General features: G+C 44.9%; 1 long non-coding RNA gene across 1 annotated transcript; it reads right to left on the bottom strand.

The window, feature by feature from the left end:
• Positions 1-3,802: 3,802 nt before the first annotated feature.
• On the bottom strand, positions 3,803-17,309 carry LOC140630112 (uncharacterized). The gene is made up of 2 exons (XR_012027893.1): positions 16,817-17,309; positions 3,803-4,327 (listed from the first exon to the last, which is right to left on the bottom strand). It is a non-coding gene; the product is annotated as an uncharacterized lncRNA (long non-coding RNA).
• Between the last annotated feature and the right edge of the window lie 1,280 nt (positions 17,310-18,589).

Raw genomic sequence — 18,589 nt, forward strand, 5'->3', positions numbered from 1 at the left:
TAAGTGAAAAGAAAAATGTTATCTGAAGGAAACTGTACCTCTTGCTATATTTCCATAAGTCACCTACCTTCCTTTTTTCACTTAAAAAAGACTGATGAATGTGTCAGCTAGCATAAGAAAGGGACGTGGTGGAAGGTCACCACCTCACATGGGAGTAAATCAATCACATCAGATTCCGGGGGTTTGGGGTTATCCCCTGAAATAGACCCCCTGAATAGAAAGGTACCTATTATCACAAACTAAAAAAATACGAATTGTGCCTCTTTCCCCCCCTTCTTTTCTCTTAATATTTCCAGTATCTTCAAATGTGACTTGACTGACATCACAGCAGACCCAAGAGAGGCAGGAAGAAGTTGTACAGTAAATTTAGAAAAATCACCCAAAAAGATAGAATTTGTTTTGTTTTAGAAGGATATAAGTTGGGATCCCTGGGTGGCGCAGCGGTTTGGCACCTGCCTTTGGCCCAGGACGTGATCCCAGAGACCCGGGATCAAATCCCACGTCGGGCTCCCGGTGCATGGAGCCTGCTTCTCCCTCTCTCTGCCTGTGTCTCTGCCTCTCTCTCTCTCTCTGTAACTATCATAAATAAATAAAAATTAAAAAAAAAAAGAAGGATATAAGTTTGCTGTGAGCAAAGGACAAAGAGAGCATATCTCCTCTGCCCCCAGCTTCCAGCATAGTGTGTGTGTGTGTGTGTGTGTGTGTGTGTATAAGAACTTGTAGAGGTGATAAACTGTTTAGAAGAAGGTAAGTCAACCATGTAAATTGTAAAGCATAAGGCACATTTCTATTTTTATGTAACCACATAAAAAGCACAAGTTTTGGAGTGCCTGAATGGCTCAGTTGGTTGTCCCAACTCTTGGTTTTTGGCTCAGGTCATGATCTCAGAGTTGTGAAATCGCACCCCACATCAGGCTCCATGCTCAGCACAGAGTCTGGTTAAGATTCTCTCCCTCTCCCTCTGCCTTCTCTCCCCACAAAAAAAAAAAATCACATTTTTATCAGTGTTTTACACACATGCGCGCATGTGCATACACACACGCCTATATATTAAACATATATATTATATATTTAAAACATATATATTTTAAACATTTTATATATTAAACTTTTTTTAAAAAACTAAAAAGACTTAAAAATGAACCTATGTTATTTACTTTTTTACTATTTTATTTATTTATTCATGAGAGACACAGAGAGAGAGAGGGGTAGAGACACAGGCAGAGGGAGAAGCAGGCTCCTTGCAGGGAGCCCAACGTGGGACTCGATCCCAGGTCTCCAGGATAAGGCCCTGGGCTGAAGGCGGCACTAAACCACTGAGCCAGCAGGGCTGCCCGAACCTATGTTTAAGATTTTTATTTATTTATTTATTTATGAGAGACACAGAGAGAAGCAGAGACATAGGCAGAGGGAGAAGCAGGCTCCATGCAAGGAACCCAGGGTGGGACTCAGTCCCAGAACCCCACAATCATGCCCTGAGCCAAAGGCAAACGCCCAACCACTGAGCCACCCAGGCGTCCCAACCCATTAGTGTATTTAGTACCTGTTTTCTTATATCTCTAGCTGATATTTTTTCCTTTTTTTTTTTTTTTTAAGATTTGATTTACTCTTCATGAGAGACACAGAGAGAGAAGCAAAGACATAGGCAGAGAAGCAGGCTCCCTACAGGGAGCCTGATACGTACTCAATCCCAGGACCCCAGGATCACAGCCTGAGCCAAAGGCAGAGGCTCAACCACTGAGCCATCCAGGTGTCCCTCATCCATGTTATTTTATTTAGCCTGCATAGTCCATTCATGTGTATTGCTGTAAAGTATTCCATTGTATGGATTGTACACCACAACTTATTCATCCACTTTATTCTTTTTACATTTTTTCAGTTTGTTAATCCTCTCGATGAAATGCTGTGCAGTCATTGCAGAATCGCTCCTGCTTGTTACAAGCAACAACGCCCTTTGCAGTGCCCCTGACTTTCTTCCCTCTGTTTCAGTATAAAAGTTTATTCTTTTCTTGGGATCGTTTTCTTCTCATACAGGCCATGTCTTACAACTCAAGATTGGGTTCATTTTATTGTTTTGCCTAATCCAAGAAATTGTAAAGTATGCTGAAGCCAGTTGTCCTGCACTTACCCAAGATGGGAGAATTACTGTAGCACAGTGGTAAATAACGTGGGCTCTAGAATCATGTTGATTTTAAGCAAATCTTAGGCAAATTAAGCTTCTCCAATCTTCAATTTTTTAATCTATGAAATGTGAATAATACTTACCTTACAGTGTCATTGTAAGGCATGTCCACAAGGACTCCTTAACAATGCAAGTAGCAAGTCCAATCAAACTGTTAGATACTAAAGGACTTTACTGACCCGCCTGACTTGAAGGAAAAGTGGGAAGCAGGGAAAGGGCACTAGCAGGAGAATGAGATTTCTTCCTAACATCAATAAATAGAAATCTTTCACTCTGAATGGGTCAACTGTGCTCCCATTACCCAACTCTGAACCAATCACTGGGATATGGGAAATGCCAACCACAATCAAACCAATCATGGCCCTCTCTTAGATCTAGGTGGCCAATCCCATTCTAAGTCTGTGGCTGGGCAAAATGGATGTCAGGGCAGCACCACAGCACTCATTGCTCTCGGGGCTGCCAACACCATAACCTGCCCTGCCATTCTCAATATTAAGATAAGCACTTTTCGAAGTGGTGAAATAAATCTATACCTCCTCATGAGAAAGAAAAAAAAATTATGACTAGTAATTCTTCTATTTGCAGAAAACATATTCGTAGCATAACTAGGACTGGGAATGTACCTGTTATTTTCATACTCAATCAAAAGCTGGTTTGTTGCAGCCCAGGTGGCTCAGCGGTTTAGCACTGCCTTCAGCCCAGGGCCTGATCCTGGGGACCCAGGATCGAGTCCCACGTTGGGCTCCCTGCATGGAGCCTGCTTCTCCCTCTGCCTGTGTGTCTGCCTCTGTGTGTGTGTGTGTGTGTGTGTGTGTGTGTGTGTGTTTGTCTCATGAATAAATAAATAAAATCTTAAAAAAAAAAAAAGCTGGTTTGTTGTTACTGATTAGAAAACTATTTTGCAGGGGTGCAAAAGGAAAGAAAATTAGGGGAAATGATACCCTACAAAAGATCTCAGGGGAAATAAAGTAAGGACTCTAGCCCCGAGCAGAAACAAAGTGAATATAAAAAGTGTCTTTTACAAGTACATCCACTGAGTTCACTGAGACTCCAAAGAGGTTATAAAATAACAATAGTCAGCAAACAAGCTGGAAGGAACTTTCTGGAGTGACGGACATCTGGAATGTTGGGGTATGTGGGGATGGCTGCACAACTATATAAATTTACTAAAAATTATCAAAATGTACACTTAAAATGGGTGGATTTTATGGTGTGCAAATTATAACTCAATAAAGCTGTTAAAAATTTTAAAACGCAAAAGTCACATTCCAAGGAATTACATTTTTATTACACGCAAAATTGAAATGCTGTTTTTCCTCTTCCTACCCATCTTCTTCTCTTCCTTTGTTTTGTTGTTGTTGTTGTTGTTTTGGTTTTTTGTTTTTCCCTTAAGTGCATTCAGAAGGGATAGATAACGGAGGTGCCTGCTAGAAGACATTCCTTTGCTAAAGATGAGCCTGTGCAGCTAGTTGTCTGACGGGCCAACATCTGGTAGTGATTTCGTAGAAAGATCTTTGATCAGTGCTCCTTGGAGCCAAAACATGAGAGATCTAGACAGTCTGTGAGCCTTCTTTGTGAACAGCAGAAGCACTGAGCTTGTACATTTCTGAACCAGGGCTGTTTTGGGGAATGGGCTTTTTTTTTTTTTTAACTTCAGCCTTATTGAGGTATAATGGACCTATATAATAGTGGCCTTAATCATGTTATTGATTTATCCTACGTGGTTGGCAGATCAAAACCAGAATCTGGGGGTGCCTGGGTGGTTCAGTCAGTTAAGTGGCCCCCTCTTGGTTTCAGCCCAGGTGGTGAGATCGAGCCCCATGTCAGGCTCTGCGCTCAACAGGGAGTCTGCCTGTGGATGTTCTCTCTTCCTCTGCCCGTCCCCCCAACTTGTGCACTCGGCTCACTGTCTCTCTCCCAAAGAAATTAAATAAATCTTAAACAAACAAACCAGAATCTCCACATCTTTATCTGAAGTCATGCCCTTGCCTGGGAGATGATGGGGTGAAGCTGCCACGTGAAGCCTTGACAAAGATAACTCGACGGTATCCAAAGATGGGGAGTTGTGTTTGCAGCTTCCTTGTCAAGTTTTTTCCTCACCTTGCTTCTACAGTCAGAATCAACACCTCTGAATTTGGCAGTGACCTGGAATAAGGGGATGAGAATGTTATGTGTATGGAGCTTTGGAATTTGCAAAGCATAACTCGCTAGAAATGTTAAATGTCCTTGGGCTCCTAACAACCAACATGCACAAGCATGTAGTAGACACAGAGTGTATTGAAGGAATGAAGAAATGAATAATTGAAAAGTTTTCTCAGGGCACCTGGCTGGCTCAGTCAGTGGAGCACGCAACTCTTGATCTCAGGGTGGCGAATTCAAGCCCCATGATGGGCCCAAAGCCTACATAAAAGAGAAAGAAATAAAAGTGCTCTGTATAGAAATGGTTTCCTGGTGCTCTGGCGGCCCAGATAGCAGAAGTAAGAGGAAAAACATATATAAGGATAACATTTTTTGAAGGTGCAGGGTTGACCTAAGATGAAATGATTCATTATGTGGAACACACTATGTATATTCAGCATAGGATTATAAACCCATACTCGAGCCAGGTTACCTGATTTCAAATTGACTTCCCCATTTTACTAAGTGACCTTGAACAAGTTACTTAATGTAAAACAATTTGTGTCTCTTTTTGGGTTCCCGGGCCCAATTCTGATGTGGGAGAGGTATTCCCACACACACAGCCCAAGCAATTCTCAGACACCCTGCTGGTGTCAGAATTCAAATCCATCCTGACACCGTTCACCAGAGATAGCATCAGATTCCATAGGTTAAGGGCTCAGCCCTTCAAGACCTCACTCCTGCCCTGCACCCTGGCCCCAACACTTCAAATGCCAGTTGGAAGCCCCAGGGGCTATTACCTGTGCCTCTGACCCATCCAACCAGCTACAGATAGGACATTCCAGTGACCCCCCCCTTCCCCTCCCCAGGGTCCTTTAACCAGAGCAGCTCATAGAACTCAGGGAAACATTTAGGTTTACCAATGTATTAAAGGATATTGTAAAGGATACTAATCAACAGCCCATGAAGACATGCACAAGGTGAGGTCTGGGGAAAGGGCACGGAGCTTCCGTGCCCCCTCCATGAGCACCATTCTTCCTACTCTCCTTGTGTTCACCAACCCAGGAGCTCTCCAAATCGGGTCCTTTCAGGGTTTTGTGGAGGCTTTATTGCAGTCAGGATTGACGGATTCAACCTCCGGTCTCTGTCCCCTCCCCAGAGGTTCTGGAGTGGGACTGAAATTTCCAACCCTCCTATCACATAGTTGGTCAGCCTGCTAACCAGCCCCACACCTTGGGTGAGGTCCAAACATCCCCTTTATTAATGCAGCAAAACACACATTTATCACATTCAACACTTAGGAAATTCCAAGAGTTTGGGGAGCTATGAGCTAGAACTGTGAATGAAGACTGGATATATATAAGCAACCCGTTTTGGTCATCTGAACAACCAGATATATCCTTACACATCGCAACCCAGGGTCTGAATTGCCCATCTATAAAATGGGAGTAAAAATAGTAGGTATTTCATTTATTGTGAAAATTAAATGAGTTGATCTCTATAAAGTACTTTGAAAATTGCTTGACCCATAGTAAGCATTATAGAAGTGTTTTATTACTATTGCCTATTTTTTCAACTTTCCTTTAAGTGAATAGCACTTTTCAGCCTTTCTTTGTGCACCATACCCTTCCCCACTTAAACCTATACTTCACCACCAAAGGTATGTGTACTTAGCTGAGATGCTCCCTTTGGAGTGTGAGTTATGCCTGAATCTTACCCAATCTTACAGATTCCTAGTGTATACAGTGGAAAAATCTGATAATCTACATCAAAGGATATTAATACCGACCACCATTCTGAGGATATTAAACCAATCCAGAAGATGTTTAGTATAGAGGTTAAAGCCTACAATTCTACTCTCAGCTCTGTCATTAACCCCCTCTGTGACCCCCCCAAGTAAATCACTTACCCTTTTTGTAACTGTGCCCTTATCTGTGAAACAGGAAGAACATTTGCTGTAAATACTTCACAGGGTTTTGAGTCTCTTCCCATTGGCAGAACACGAATGCTTAGTGTTTCTACTTACTTATGAAATATTTTAGATAAACAAAAAGGTGAGGTGCAAAGAATAATGTAACAACACCCAAGTACCTACCAGTCTGACAAACAAAGCATGACACACAGAGTGGAAATCCTGGTTTGAAAGATTTGTTTGGTCATATTTGAGGTCATATTCCCCACCATGTTCCTGTATTGAGAACAAATCTGTATTTTTATCATGGTCATTACCCTTATCAATAACTGGGTAATATAAACTAAGGCAAAGAGGCCAGGAAAAATGAGAATCAGTTCCTGCCTATTTTTCACAATTCATATTCAATAATGCTTGGGAATTCCCAGGGGCTTCTCTGTAACTGCACTGTATTTAATTTTTAGGACATGTTCTGTGCAAGTAAAAGCATACCTATAGGGGTATGTGGGGGGCTCAGTCAGTTGAGCAACTGACTCTTGGTTTCAGCTCAGGTCATGATCTCAGGGTCGTGAGATCAAGCCCCCCATCAGGTTCTGCACTCAGCATGGAATCTGAGAGATTCTCTCTCCCTCTCCCTCCCGTTCTACCCCTCCCCTCACTCTCTCACTCTCTCTCTAAAATAAATAAATAAAATCTTTAAAAAAGGAAAGAAAAGAAAAGCACACCTCAAACTGGCTTCAATAGTAAGTGGAGCTTATTCACTTACAGAACTACAAAGTCCAGAAGTGGATTTTCAGGTCAGGTTCATTCTGGAGGCTGAACAGTGGACCCAAGTTTCTTCTTGGCTCTCTCTCTCTGCTTTCTGCCATATCTGCTGTTTTTCCTGGCTAGCTTCCTTCAGGATGTTCAAATGGCCCCCAGGATGGGGCATATTGCCTTATCTAAGCCCTGCAAGGAAGAGATCATTTTCCCCATCATTCCCAGCTAGAATCCTAAAATCCACTCAGATTAGATCACCTTAGACCACATGCCACAACAAGTAGCAGGATCTGACTTAGTCTTGGTCACGTCATGTATTTCACGTCTGAAGCTTGGGTAGAATTAACTTCAGCAGAACCAAATAGATTTCCCACCGAAAGGAAGCCCCATTATCCACCTCACTAGTTTTTTTAGACAGCTTTTTCTGAGAAATAAAGTGGCTAAATAAACAGTACTAGTAAGATGCTATTTTTTTTAAAAGATTTTCATTGGTACACCTGGGTGGCTCAGCAGTTGAGCATCTGCCTTCAGCTCAGGGCATGATCCTGGAGTCCTAGGATCAAGTCCCACATCGGGCTCCCTGCAGACAGTCTGCTTCCTCCCTCTGCTTCTCTCTCTGTGTCTCATGAATGAATAAATAAAATCTTTAAAAAATATGTTTTTATTTATTTATTTGATAGAGTGAGAGAGGACAAGCTGGGGGAGGAGTAGAGACAGGTTCAGGAGTAGAGACAGACAGTAGAAGCAGGTTCCCTAATGAGCAGGGAGACCAATGCAGGACTCGATCCCAGGACTCTGGGATCATGACCAGCACCAAAGGCAGATGCTTAACTGACTTAGCCACCCAGGCACGCCAGTAAGATGCTATTTTAGTATCAGTACAGGGATGGACCTGAATTTTTTTTAAGATTTTATTTATTTATTCATGAGAGACACAGACTGAGAGAAAGGCAGAGACACAGGCAGAGGGAGAAGCAGGCTCCATGCAGGGAGCCTGATGTGGGTCTCGATCCTGGGACTCTAGGATCATGCCCTGAGCTGAAGGCAGATGCTCAACTGCTGAGCCACCCAGGTGTCCCTGGATTTTGTAGCACTGAAGGATGAGAAATTAGGAGGAGGGGTCTCCTTTTAGAAAATAAATACAAAATTAGTTGTAAGTATGAATATTTGGAATGAAAAAAAATTTAAAAACTCAGAAATTTAACTGCCTCTTTAATAATGTTTTCTGCAGCTCTGCGTCTCCATATGACAATTTTATAAGATAATTTGTAGGTTCAAAAATTAATCTTTCTGGGGCGCCTGGGTGGCTCAGTGGTTGAGCATCTGCCTTTGGCTCAGGGCATGGTCCCAGGGTCCTGTGATCGAGTCCCACATCAAGCTCCTGGTGAGGAGCCTGCTTCTCTCTCTGCCTGTGTCTCTGTCTCTCTCTGTGTGTCTGTGTCTCTCATGAATAAATAAATAAATCTTTTAAAAAATTAATCTTTCTGCTAGCATGGTTGATCGAAATTTACTTGTTATTGATAGTTTCTGGAAAGTATCTTTTAGCTTCAAAACTCACTATTGGGGATCCCTGGGTGGCGCAGCGGTTTGGCGCCTGCCTTTGGCCCAGGGCGTGATCCTGGAGACTCGGGATCGAATCCCACATCGGGCTCCCGGTGCTTGGAGCCTGCTTCTCCCTCTGCCTGTGTCTCTGCCTCTCTCTCTCTCTCCGTGTGACTATCATAAATAAATAAATTTAAAAAAAAAAAAACTCACTATTGGTGGGGTGCCTGACTGGCTCATTCAGTAGGGTGCGTGACTCTTGATCTCAGGGTTATAAATTCAATCCCCATGTTGGGTGTAGAGATTACTTAAAAATTTTTAAAAAACTCATTATTCGTAAGTATATGTATTTTTAGAACTGTTTTTAAATTTGTGGATATTTCTATGAAGCTTCAGAGATGAGCTGCAAGATTTCAGGGCATTTCAAGTTTTTTTCTTATTCTGTGCTTAGTGGTAACTCTGAATTGATGACACGCATTAGCAAGTTCAGTTTTGTTGTCGTCGTGATTTGTTATGTTTCATATCAACTCACTGGCATATTTTATGCAAATTAACAAAAATTTAAATCTTTTCATTCACTTTTTGCCATTAATTGGATTATTAAACAATTCCAGTCTTATTCACTACAGATATTCAACATGAATTGTCATAATGAATTACTGCTTTTGGTATGACTTAAAAAAAATTTTTTTGGTTATAATTCACTTCTTTTATTTATTTATTTTTAAGAGTTTAATTATTCATGAGAGACACAGAGCGAGAGCGAGAGAGAGACAGAGACACAGGCAGAGGGAGAAGCAGGCTTCATGCAAGGAGCCTGACGTGGGACTCAATCCTGGGTCTCCAGGATCAGGTCCTGGGCTGAAGGCGGTGCTAAACCACCCAGGCTGCCCCATAATTCTTTTTTTTTTCATTATTTATTTATTTATTTATTTATAATAGTCACAGAGAGAGGCAGAGACACAGGCAGAGGGAGAAGCAGGCTCCATGCACCGGGAGCCCGATGTGGGATTCGATCCCGGGTCTCCAGGATCATGCCCTGGGCCAAAGGCAGGCGCTAAATCGCTGCGCCACCCAGGGATCCCCTGCCCCATAATTCACTTCTTAATGTTAGAATAATTTCTTTTGAATTCATCATTTATTTTTCATGGCTTTTGTTTCATATTCTCTAAACCTAGTGAGCCTCTTTGAATGTTTGCTGAATTGAATTCAGTCTAAGAAGTTGTGACAAAATGTTTCTAATAGTTAACTATAATAAAACACCATAAAAGTAGCCTCTTGCATTTTAAGATGAGAAAGAGATTCTTCACATATTACATTTGCTCACTTGTTTTACTGGACGGTTCTGATGCAGGCTGGCTAGGTCTTAGAACCCAGAGGGGGCGCCAGCAGGACCAGCCAAGAGGGTCCCTGGCCTCACACAGGGTAGAAATCAAACAAGAGCCAAGAGGAAGTGAGAGCATAGTTTATTAAAATGTAGAGAGAGTGTAGATATGGACAGAGCATCTGGGAGACCAGAAAGGAAAAAAAAGAGATTCTTTCTTTGCTTGGGGTCCAGGGTTTTTATTGAGGACTGTGGTCTGGTGACGTGTCTTCTCAGGCATCCAGGAAAAAAGACTAGTTTTAGGTATTCTCCATAAGTCATTTAAGCCCTGGAGCCAGGGGTCTTGGTGAGTCAGTGGTCTGGAAAAGTTCATGACAACGCTGCCCAGTCTCTTCTTGGATGTTATCTATTGTGCTGGAAGACTCTAAAGAAATTGTTAAATCCTAGGTCTTTATAAGGAGGACATACATTATCTGTGCTATAAGGCATGTGTAAAGCGGGAGTCTATGTCCTAGCAAGGATAGAAGCAGGAAAAGGAGTGAAAAAAGCAGTTTTTCATAGGGTCCCTATAGCTTTCCGGTCTCTGTTCCAAAACGTCTTTCCAAACTGAGACTAAAGCAGTGGGATATAAAAATATATATTTAGTCTTTGTCTCTGGTTCCTGGTGCAGCATTCCTAAAACCCTTGGAATTTCCTGAATGATAGGAGTGTCTATCATCATTCCTAAGGGGCCCCTTGTGAGCACATCTAAGTTTATGCTAAAGAATTGACTTGTTGTGGGTGGGAAGTGGGGAGGGGGTTGGGGGGGGTGCCCCTGGGTGGCTCAGTTGAAGTGTCTGCCTTCAGCTCAGGTCATAATCTTGGATCCTGGGATCCAGCCCCTGCTCCCTGCTCAGCAGTGAGCCTGCTCCTCCTTCTCCCTCTGCCTGCCACTCACCCTGCTTGTGCTCTCTCTCTGTGTCAAATAAATAAATACAATCTTAAAAAAAAAAAAAAGGTGTCTTAGGTTGGGTCCCAGAAATAGCCTCCCTGAAGACCAAACACTTTACTGGAAGCTGGGAACCCTCTGTTCCATCCACCAATCTCCAGAAGAAGGTGGGGGAAATGGAGTTGGAGCTAGGTAAAAACTCTTGAAAGGGGGATCCCTGGGTGGCTCAGTGGTTTGGCGCCTGCCTTCGGCCCAGGGCATGATACTGGAGACCAGGGATTGAGTCCCACATCAGGCTTCCTGCATGGAGCCTGCTTCTCCTCTGTGTCTCTGCCTCTCTTTCTCTCTCTCTCTCATGAATAAATAAATAAAATCTAAAAAAAAAAAAAAAAAAAAAACTCGAACAATGAGATTCAGGGGAGCTTTCAGATTGGTGAACACATGAAAGTACTCGGAGCCCCAAAAAAAAAAAAAAAAAAAAAATAGAAAGTACTCGGAGGATAATACAGCTGGAGAGGACATGGAAACTGCATGCCTGCCCGTACCCCCAGTACCCAGCCCTAAGCATCTCTTCCATTTGACTATTTTTGAGTTGTCTCGTTTATAACAAACCAGTGGTAGTAAGTAGAGTGCTCGCCTGAGGTCTGTGAGTCATTCTAGCACATGATCCAACCTGAGGCAACTGTCATGGGAACCTCCAAATCTGTAGTCCACTGGGCAAAGTATAGGCAGCCTCGCACCTCATTTGCAGTTAGCATGTGCAGTAGAAGCAGTCTTGTAGGACTGTGCCCTTCAACCTGTAGGGTCTGATGCTCACTCCGGGTAGATTATGTCAGAATTGAGTTGAACAATTGTACACTCAGTGAGTGTCAGAGAATTAGAGAATTGGTTTGTTGGTATGGGAAAAAAACTCCATATATTTTGTTGTCAGAGGCAATAAAAAACAAAAAGGCTGCTGTCTACAAGCCAGGAAGCAGGCTCTCACCAGGCACCGAAATCTGCCACCTTGATCTTGGACTTCCCAACCTCCCAAACTGTGAGAAATAAATGTCTATTTTAAATCCTCCCAGTCTAGGGTATTTTGTTATAGTAGTCCAAGCTAAGAGAGAAATTGGTCCTGGGGTGCCTGGGTGGCTCAGTTGCTTGGGTGTCTGCCTTTGGCTTGGGTCATGATCCGGGGATCCTCGGATCAAGTCCCAAGTCAGGGTCCTTGCTCAGCAGAGAGCCTGCTTCTCTCTCTGCCCCTTGCTTGTGCTCTCTCTCGCTCTCTCTCAAATAAAATCTTTAAAAGAGAGAAATTGGTCCTAATTGGTGGGGTACTATTGCAACAAATACCTACAAAAGCAGAAAAGGCTTTGAACTGTGTAATGGGAAGACTCTGGAAGAGTTTTGAGGTGCCCTCTAGAAGAAGCCCAGACTGCCACCGTGGGACCACTCACAGAGATTCCGGTGAGAGCTCAGGAAGGAGAGAGGCATGCTGGAAAGAAACCCTCCACCTTCTCATGGGCAAAATGTTGGTAGAAATATGAGTGGCCAAGGTCATTCTGATGACGTCTCAGACAGAAATGAGGAACATGTTTTTGGACAATGGGGGAAAATGCCATCCTTATTATAAAGTGGCAAGGAGGCATGCCTGGGTGGCTCAGCGGTTGAGCGGTCTGCCTTTGGCTCAGGATGTGATCCTGGAGTTCTGGGATCGAGTCCCACATCAGGCTCCTGCATGGAGCCTGCTTCTCCCTTTGCCTGTGTCTCTGCCTCTCTCCGTGTCTCATGAATAAATTAAAAAAATATATATATATATAAATATATATATAAAGTGACAAGGACTTGGCTGAACTGTGTGCCTGTTCTAGTGTTCTGCCGAAGGGAACATTGAGTAATGGAAATGTTGGATGTCTGGCTGTGGAGATTGCTAAGTGAAGTGTCAAAGGGGCAGCTTGGTTCCTCCTGACTACTCAGAGTAAAACGAGAGAGGAGAGAGAGGAATTGAAGAAGAATTGCTAGGTAAGAAGGAAAGAGAACTTGAAGATTTGGAATAGTCTGTCCATATTGAGAAAAACATGAAAATGTGTAATAAAAAGAAAACATCAAGGAAGTGGCTGACTGACCATTTGATAAGATTAGTGTGGGTGTGAACCATGGACCTAATCAATCATCTCAACAGAGGTCAGGAATAGAGAGGGAATTATACCTGCAAAGACACTGCCCTTTGGAGCTACAGGGGCCAGAGGAAGCAGGAGCACACGAAGGAAGAGATTCTGAGACCCTACAGGACCAGGGGTCATACTGCTATGGGCCGTGAGCAAGAATGGGGTGCCTGGCTGGCTCAATCTGTAGAACATGACTCTTGATCTTGGAGTCATGAGTTCAAGTCCCATGTTGAGCATAGAGCTTGCTTAAAAAGAAAAAAGAAGAATGACCCTGGAGGTTATTCAGATATCATCAGAGCTCCCTTTTTGGGTGTGGGGTGTGGGCAGTTGCCTCAGTTCTAACAGCCCAGAGCCTCAGGGCATGGGGCCACTAGCAGAGCCTTGGGGTTGGAGGGTTGGTATCCAACCACAGAGGATTATTCTTGAGCCTTAATATCTCTTGAAATTTGCCTTGCTAAGTTTTAGACTTGCTTGGGGCTCAGTGCCCCTTCTTTCTGATTTCTCCCTTTGGGAATAGAAGTGTCTATCCTATGCCTGTCCACCACTATGGGTTTCAGAAACCCATAACTTATCTGATTGTACAGGTTCATAGCTGGAGAGGAATTTTGCCTCCGGACAAAGCATACCACGAATCTCACCTGTATCTGATTAAGGTGATGGTTACAGGAGACTTTGGACTTCAGACTTTGCAGTTGATGCTAGAAAGAGTTAAGGGATCCCTGGGTGGCGCAGTGGTTTAGCGCCTGCCTTTGGCCCAGGGCGTGATCCTGGAGACCTGGGATCGAGTCCCACGTCGGGCTCCCGGTGCATGGAGCCTGCTTCTCCCTCTGCCTATGTCTCTGCCTCTCTCTCTCTCTCTCTATGTGTGTGACTATCATAAATAAATTAAAATTAAAAAAAAAAAGAGAGTTAAGAATGTGGGGGCTTTTGAGACAAAATGAATGTATTTTGCATGTGATAAGAACACGGATTGGGGGAGGGGCCAGGAGTAGAATGCTTTGAGTGGAACATTGTTGTGTCATTGGTCTGTTGTTCAAGCCACCTGCTCTATGGTGTTTTGTCCACAGCAGCCTGAGCTACTAAAACATCCAAACAGTGGAATATTTGTCAGCCATAAAAAGGAATGGAGTACTGATACGCGACGCTACAAAATGGATAAGCCTTGAAAACATAGTGTCAAATTAAAGATACCAAACACAAAAGGCTGTGATTTTCATATCAAATGATTCCATATGATTTTTTCCATATGATTTTTTCCACATGATGTTTCTATATGAAACATCCAGAATAGGCCATTCAGATTAATGCTTGCCAGGGATGTGGGAAGGGCTGACTGCTAACGGGTAAGGAGTTTCCATTTGAGGTAACGAGAAAGTTCTAGAACTGGATGGTGGTAATTGTACAACATTGTGAATGTACTTAATGCCACTGAACTGTACACTTTAAAAGAGAATGGTAAATTTTATATTATGTGTATTTTACCATAATTTCTTTTAAAGGCACCGATTAGGATGGCTATTATCCAAAAAGAGAAAACAAGTGTTAGGGAGGATGTGGAGAAATTGGAGAACCTTGGTACAGTGTGAGAGAGAATGTAAAATGGGGCAGCTGCTGTGGAACACAGTTTGGCAGGTCCTCAAAAAGTTAAACATAGAATTACCATATGACCTAGAAATTCCACTTCTGAGTTTATACCCCAAAGAATTAAAAGCTGGGATTCTAACGGATATTTGTACACCCATGTTCACAGCAGTGTTATTCACCATCACCAAAATGTGGAAACAACCCAAGCATCCATAGGAGGATGAATGGATACTCAAAATGGGCTACATCCAGACAATCCAATGGAATATTATTCCACCTTTAAAAGGGAGTTCTGACACATGCTGTAGCATGGATGAATCTCAGAAATGAAAGCTATAGGAAATAAGCCAGCCCCAAAGGACAAATATTATTCCACTGATATGAGTAGTCAGAGTCATAGAACTAGAAAGCAGAGTTGTGGTTGCCAGGAGCTGCGGAAGGAGGGTTTGGGGCGTTAATGTTTAATGGGGACAGAGTTTCAATTTGGGAGGATGGAAAATTCTGCAGATGGATGGTGGTGAGGGCGGCATAGCAATGTGAGTGTCTTTAATGCAAATGCACTGCGCTCTGGAGGCCTGGGTGGCCCAGCGGTTGAGCTCTGCCTTCCCCTCAGGGCTCCATCCAGGTCCCCCATCTGGCTCCCTGCTTCTCCCTCTGCCTGTGTCTCTGCCTCTCTCCCTATGTCTCTCATGAATAAATGAATAAAATATTTTAATGCCCTGCACTCTTAAAAACTGTTAAAAATGATAAAATGTAATGTTATGTAAAGAAAACATCCTAAATCTAAACACTGAAAAAATTAAAGAAGAGCGAGGGCCTCCCACCCCGCACCCCGCACCCGCACCCCGCACCCCCGGCCTGCGCAGCGGCCCGCGGCGCGGAGGCGCAGGTGCCTGCGGGCCAGGAGGGGGCGCTCCCCGCCAGGCGCCGGACCCCGGAGCAGCCTCAGCGGCGGGAGGAGCCCGCAGCTCCCCCCCGCAGCTCCCCCTGCAGCTCCCCCAGGCGGCGCCCAGGGCGCCCGGCAGCAAGGCCCGGGACCGACGGCGGGAGCCCCGCGGCCCCCACGGCCCGCAGGCGCTCCACTGGGCCGGAGCCGCGGGGCCACCAAAGCCCTGCCCCGACTCGCCGTGGAGGGGGCGCGGCGCCTGGGGCCGGGCGGGTGCCCGGGCGGGGGAGGGGGCTACGGGGGGAGGGGCAGGAGGGAGGAGGGAAGGGCGGGCGTCCCGGAGGGACCGGGGATCCGTCTGAGGCCGAGCTAAGGCCCCAGGACGCTGGGTGCGCATCCTTTCCTTGGAGAGCGGGAAGGCGGACGGTCTCAGGAGGTTGCCTTTTTCCCTTCGATTTCTAGCACTTCAAACTTTCCTAAGAAATGCCTGAAGAAACAGATCTCCGCAGTCCTATTGAAAGTAAACAATCGTACGCTGTGATGTGTGCTGCTTAAGTGAGGAAGTGTTGTTGTTGTTGTCGTTTTAAGATGTTATTTATTTATTCACGAAAGACACACAGAGACGCCGAGACGCACGAGAAGCAGGCTCCCCGCAAGGAGCCCAATGCGGGGCTCCATCCTGATCCGGAATCCAGAGATTACACCCTGAGCCAAAGGCGGACGCTCAGGAACTGATTTTGAAAGAAACATTTTTGGGACGCCTGGGTGGCTCAGTGGTTGGGTATCTGCCTTTGGCTCAGGGCGTGATCCTGGAGACCCGGGATCGGCTCCCGGTGCATGGAGCCTGCTTCTCCCTCTGTCTGTGTCTCTGCCTCCCTCTCTCTCTCTCTCTTTCTGTGTCTCTCATGAATAAATAAATAAAATCGTCAAAAAAAAAAAAAAAAGAGTCTCATGCTATTCCAGTTGAGCCAATCAGGGGCCCCTAAGATAGGTCTTTTTATGTTTGCTTTCTTTATTTTATTTTATTTTATTTTTTATAAGATTTTATTTATTTATTAGAGACACAAGGCACAAGGCTCGATCACACAACCCTGGGATTGCAACCTGAGCTGAAATCAAGAGTCAGACTCTTAACCCAATGCACCATCCAGGCACCCCTGATTCGCTCTATTTTTAACTTATATTTATTATCTATCTCCCATGGGAATGGAAGGTCCATGAGGGGAGAAATTTTTCATTTTGTTCACTGCTAAATTCCAGGCATTCGCACATTTACTCATGTTTAGATAAATTAATAAATGCTGAGAAAATGTTGCCTCCCGCAAGGGCCTATTGTTTCGAATTGCCTCCAAGCAATGACATCATATCAGGGAGGAGATTTCCAAAAAAGGGAGGCTGCACAGCCCACAGCCCCAGATTCAGATTACTTACCGCATGATTCCCCAGTCGGCTGTCAATCTGCAACCTCAGCTAATCCATTTACCGCCTGATTCTAGCCCCAGTCGGTTTCATGGTCTTTCTGTTTGGTGGGTTCACAATACCTAATGGGATCCACAACAGCCTTCTGACTTTCTCTGGCTCTAAAGCCATGGCTTCTGGGATCCCTGGATGGCTCAGTGGTTTAGTGCCTGCCTTTGGCCCAGGGTGTGATCCTGAAGTCCTGGGATCAAGTCCCACATCAGGCTCCAAAACATGGAACCTGTTTCTCCCTTTGCCTGTGTCTCTGCCTCTCTCTCTCTGCCTCTCTCACGAATAAATAAAATCTTAAAAAGTCATGGCTTCTGAGATCACACTAACAAGTTGGTTTCCGTTAGCTGAAACAAGAGTTGTATCTGATACTCAGACTTTAATCTGTCATTGCCTGCAGCCTGTGAGCGCCAGAAGGGCACAGAGCCTTCCTCACTGCTCTCCACGGGAGGAGGAGCCACTTACAGCCCCACCCCCACCCCTCCACCCCCGAGGGCCTAGCACATCAAGAGCACTCCTGACTTTCCTGCTGACTCCGTGATCCCGCAGTCCCCCGTCTGAACTGGTCACCCCCTCACAAGCCTCCCTGAAACCACCCCCACATCCTGCCAATTCTCAGCCACACACTCGCTGTCTGTCCTTGCTCACCTCCACCCGTGGCACACCCTGGGGGCAACCAGCCGTGCACCCCCCCTTCCTCCCTGAGGCAGATGGATCCATCTTGACTTATTGCTGCCTTGGGCATCTCCCCGAGCGCCCACCACTGCCTGGACCCTGAAATGTGTCCTGCCTTCCCTTCCCTGATGCCACCCTGTTTCTCCAGCCCCTCTGGTCCCCCCTGCTAGCACCCTTTTGTACCTCAATTTGTCTCTTCTTACTTGGACACAATGTCCCCAGGGCGCCTGGCTGGCTCAGTCGGTAGAACACGCCACTCTTGATCTCAGGGTTGTAAGTTCAAGCCTACCTTAAGTGTAGAGATCACATATAAATAAAATCATAAACGAACAAACAATGTCCCAGGCAATTCCATCCATATGCAGTTTATGTGCTTGACATTGTCTCCTGATGGCTGAACTTACACCAGGCACAGGTCCCTCAAAAGCCAGAGCTCATTCTTCTGTTTGTGTTGTCTTCTTTCTGATTAGCTTCAACCTTCTTTCCTATAGTCGCCTCAACCCCAAATAGAGCATCTTCCTTGATTTCCCCTTCCATCATCCCAACCTTGGACGATGGATTCTGAGTCCTAAGTAATTAGCTATTTCTCTCCAGCCCTGAGCCCATTCACTGTATTTGAGACTTGGGCGCCAGGCACTCCTGACCACCACCACCTCACACTGGGATTGCTAGCAGTGCTTTCTAAACTGGTGCCTGCATTGCGTCCCACACCGCTAGTCCCTTCTTCCACATGCATTTGGGGTTCCCTTCTGTGAGCCAGCTGGCTGTGCAGATCTCCTGCTTCATGCCAGTCACCATCTCCCTATTACTTTGGGGACAAATCTTACCTCTGTAAGCCAGTGTTCAAGATTCTTCCTAATTGTGCCCCTGCCTGCCTTCCCTGCCAGTCTCCCCTGACATCTCTTGCCGCTCCACCCATGTATACCCCTGCTGTAGCAAAAACAATCTTTCAGTTCCTCAAACATGCCTCCAACTTAACCCCCAGGCATTTACCTAGAATGCTTCCCGATGCTTCCTGCCTACCTTTGCTTCAGTTTGGAGCCTAGAGATCGCCTCCGCTAC

The sequence above is a fragment of the Canis lupus genome, chromosome 3 (assembly GCF_048164855.1).
Source record: "Canis lupus baileyi chromosome 3, mCanLup2.hap1, whole genome shotgun sequence".
NCBI lineage: Eukaryota > Metazoa > Chordata > Mammalia > Carnivora > Canidae > Canis > Canis lupus.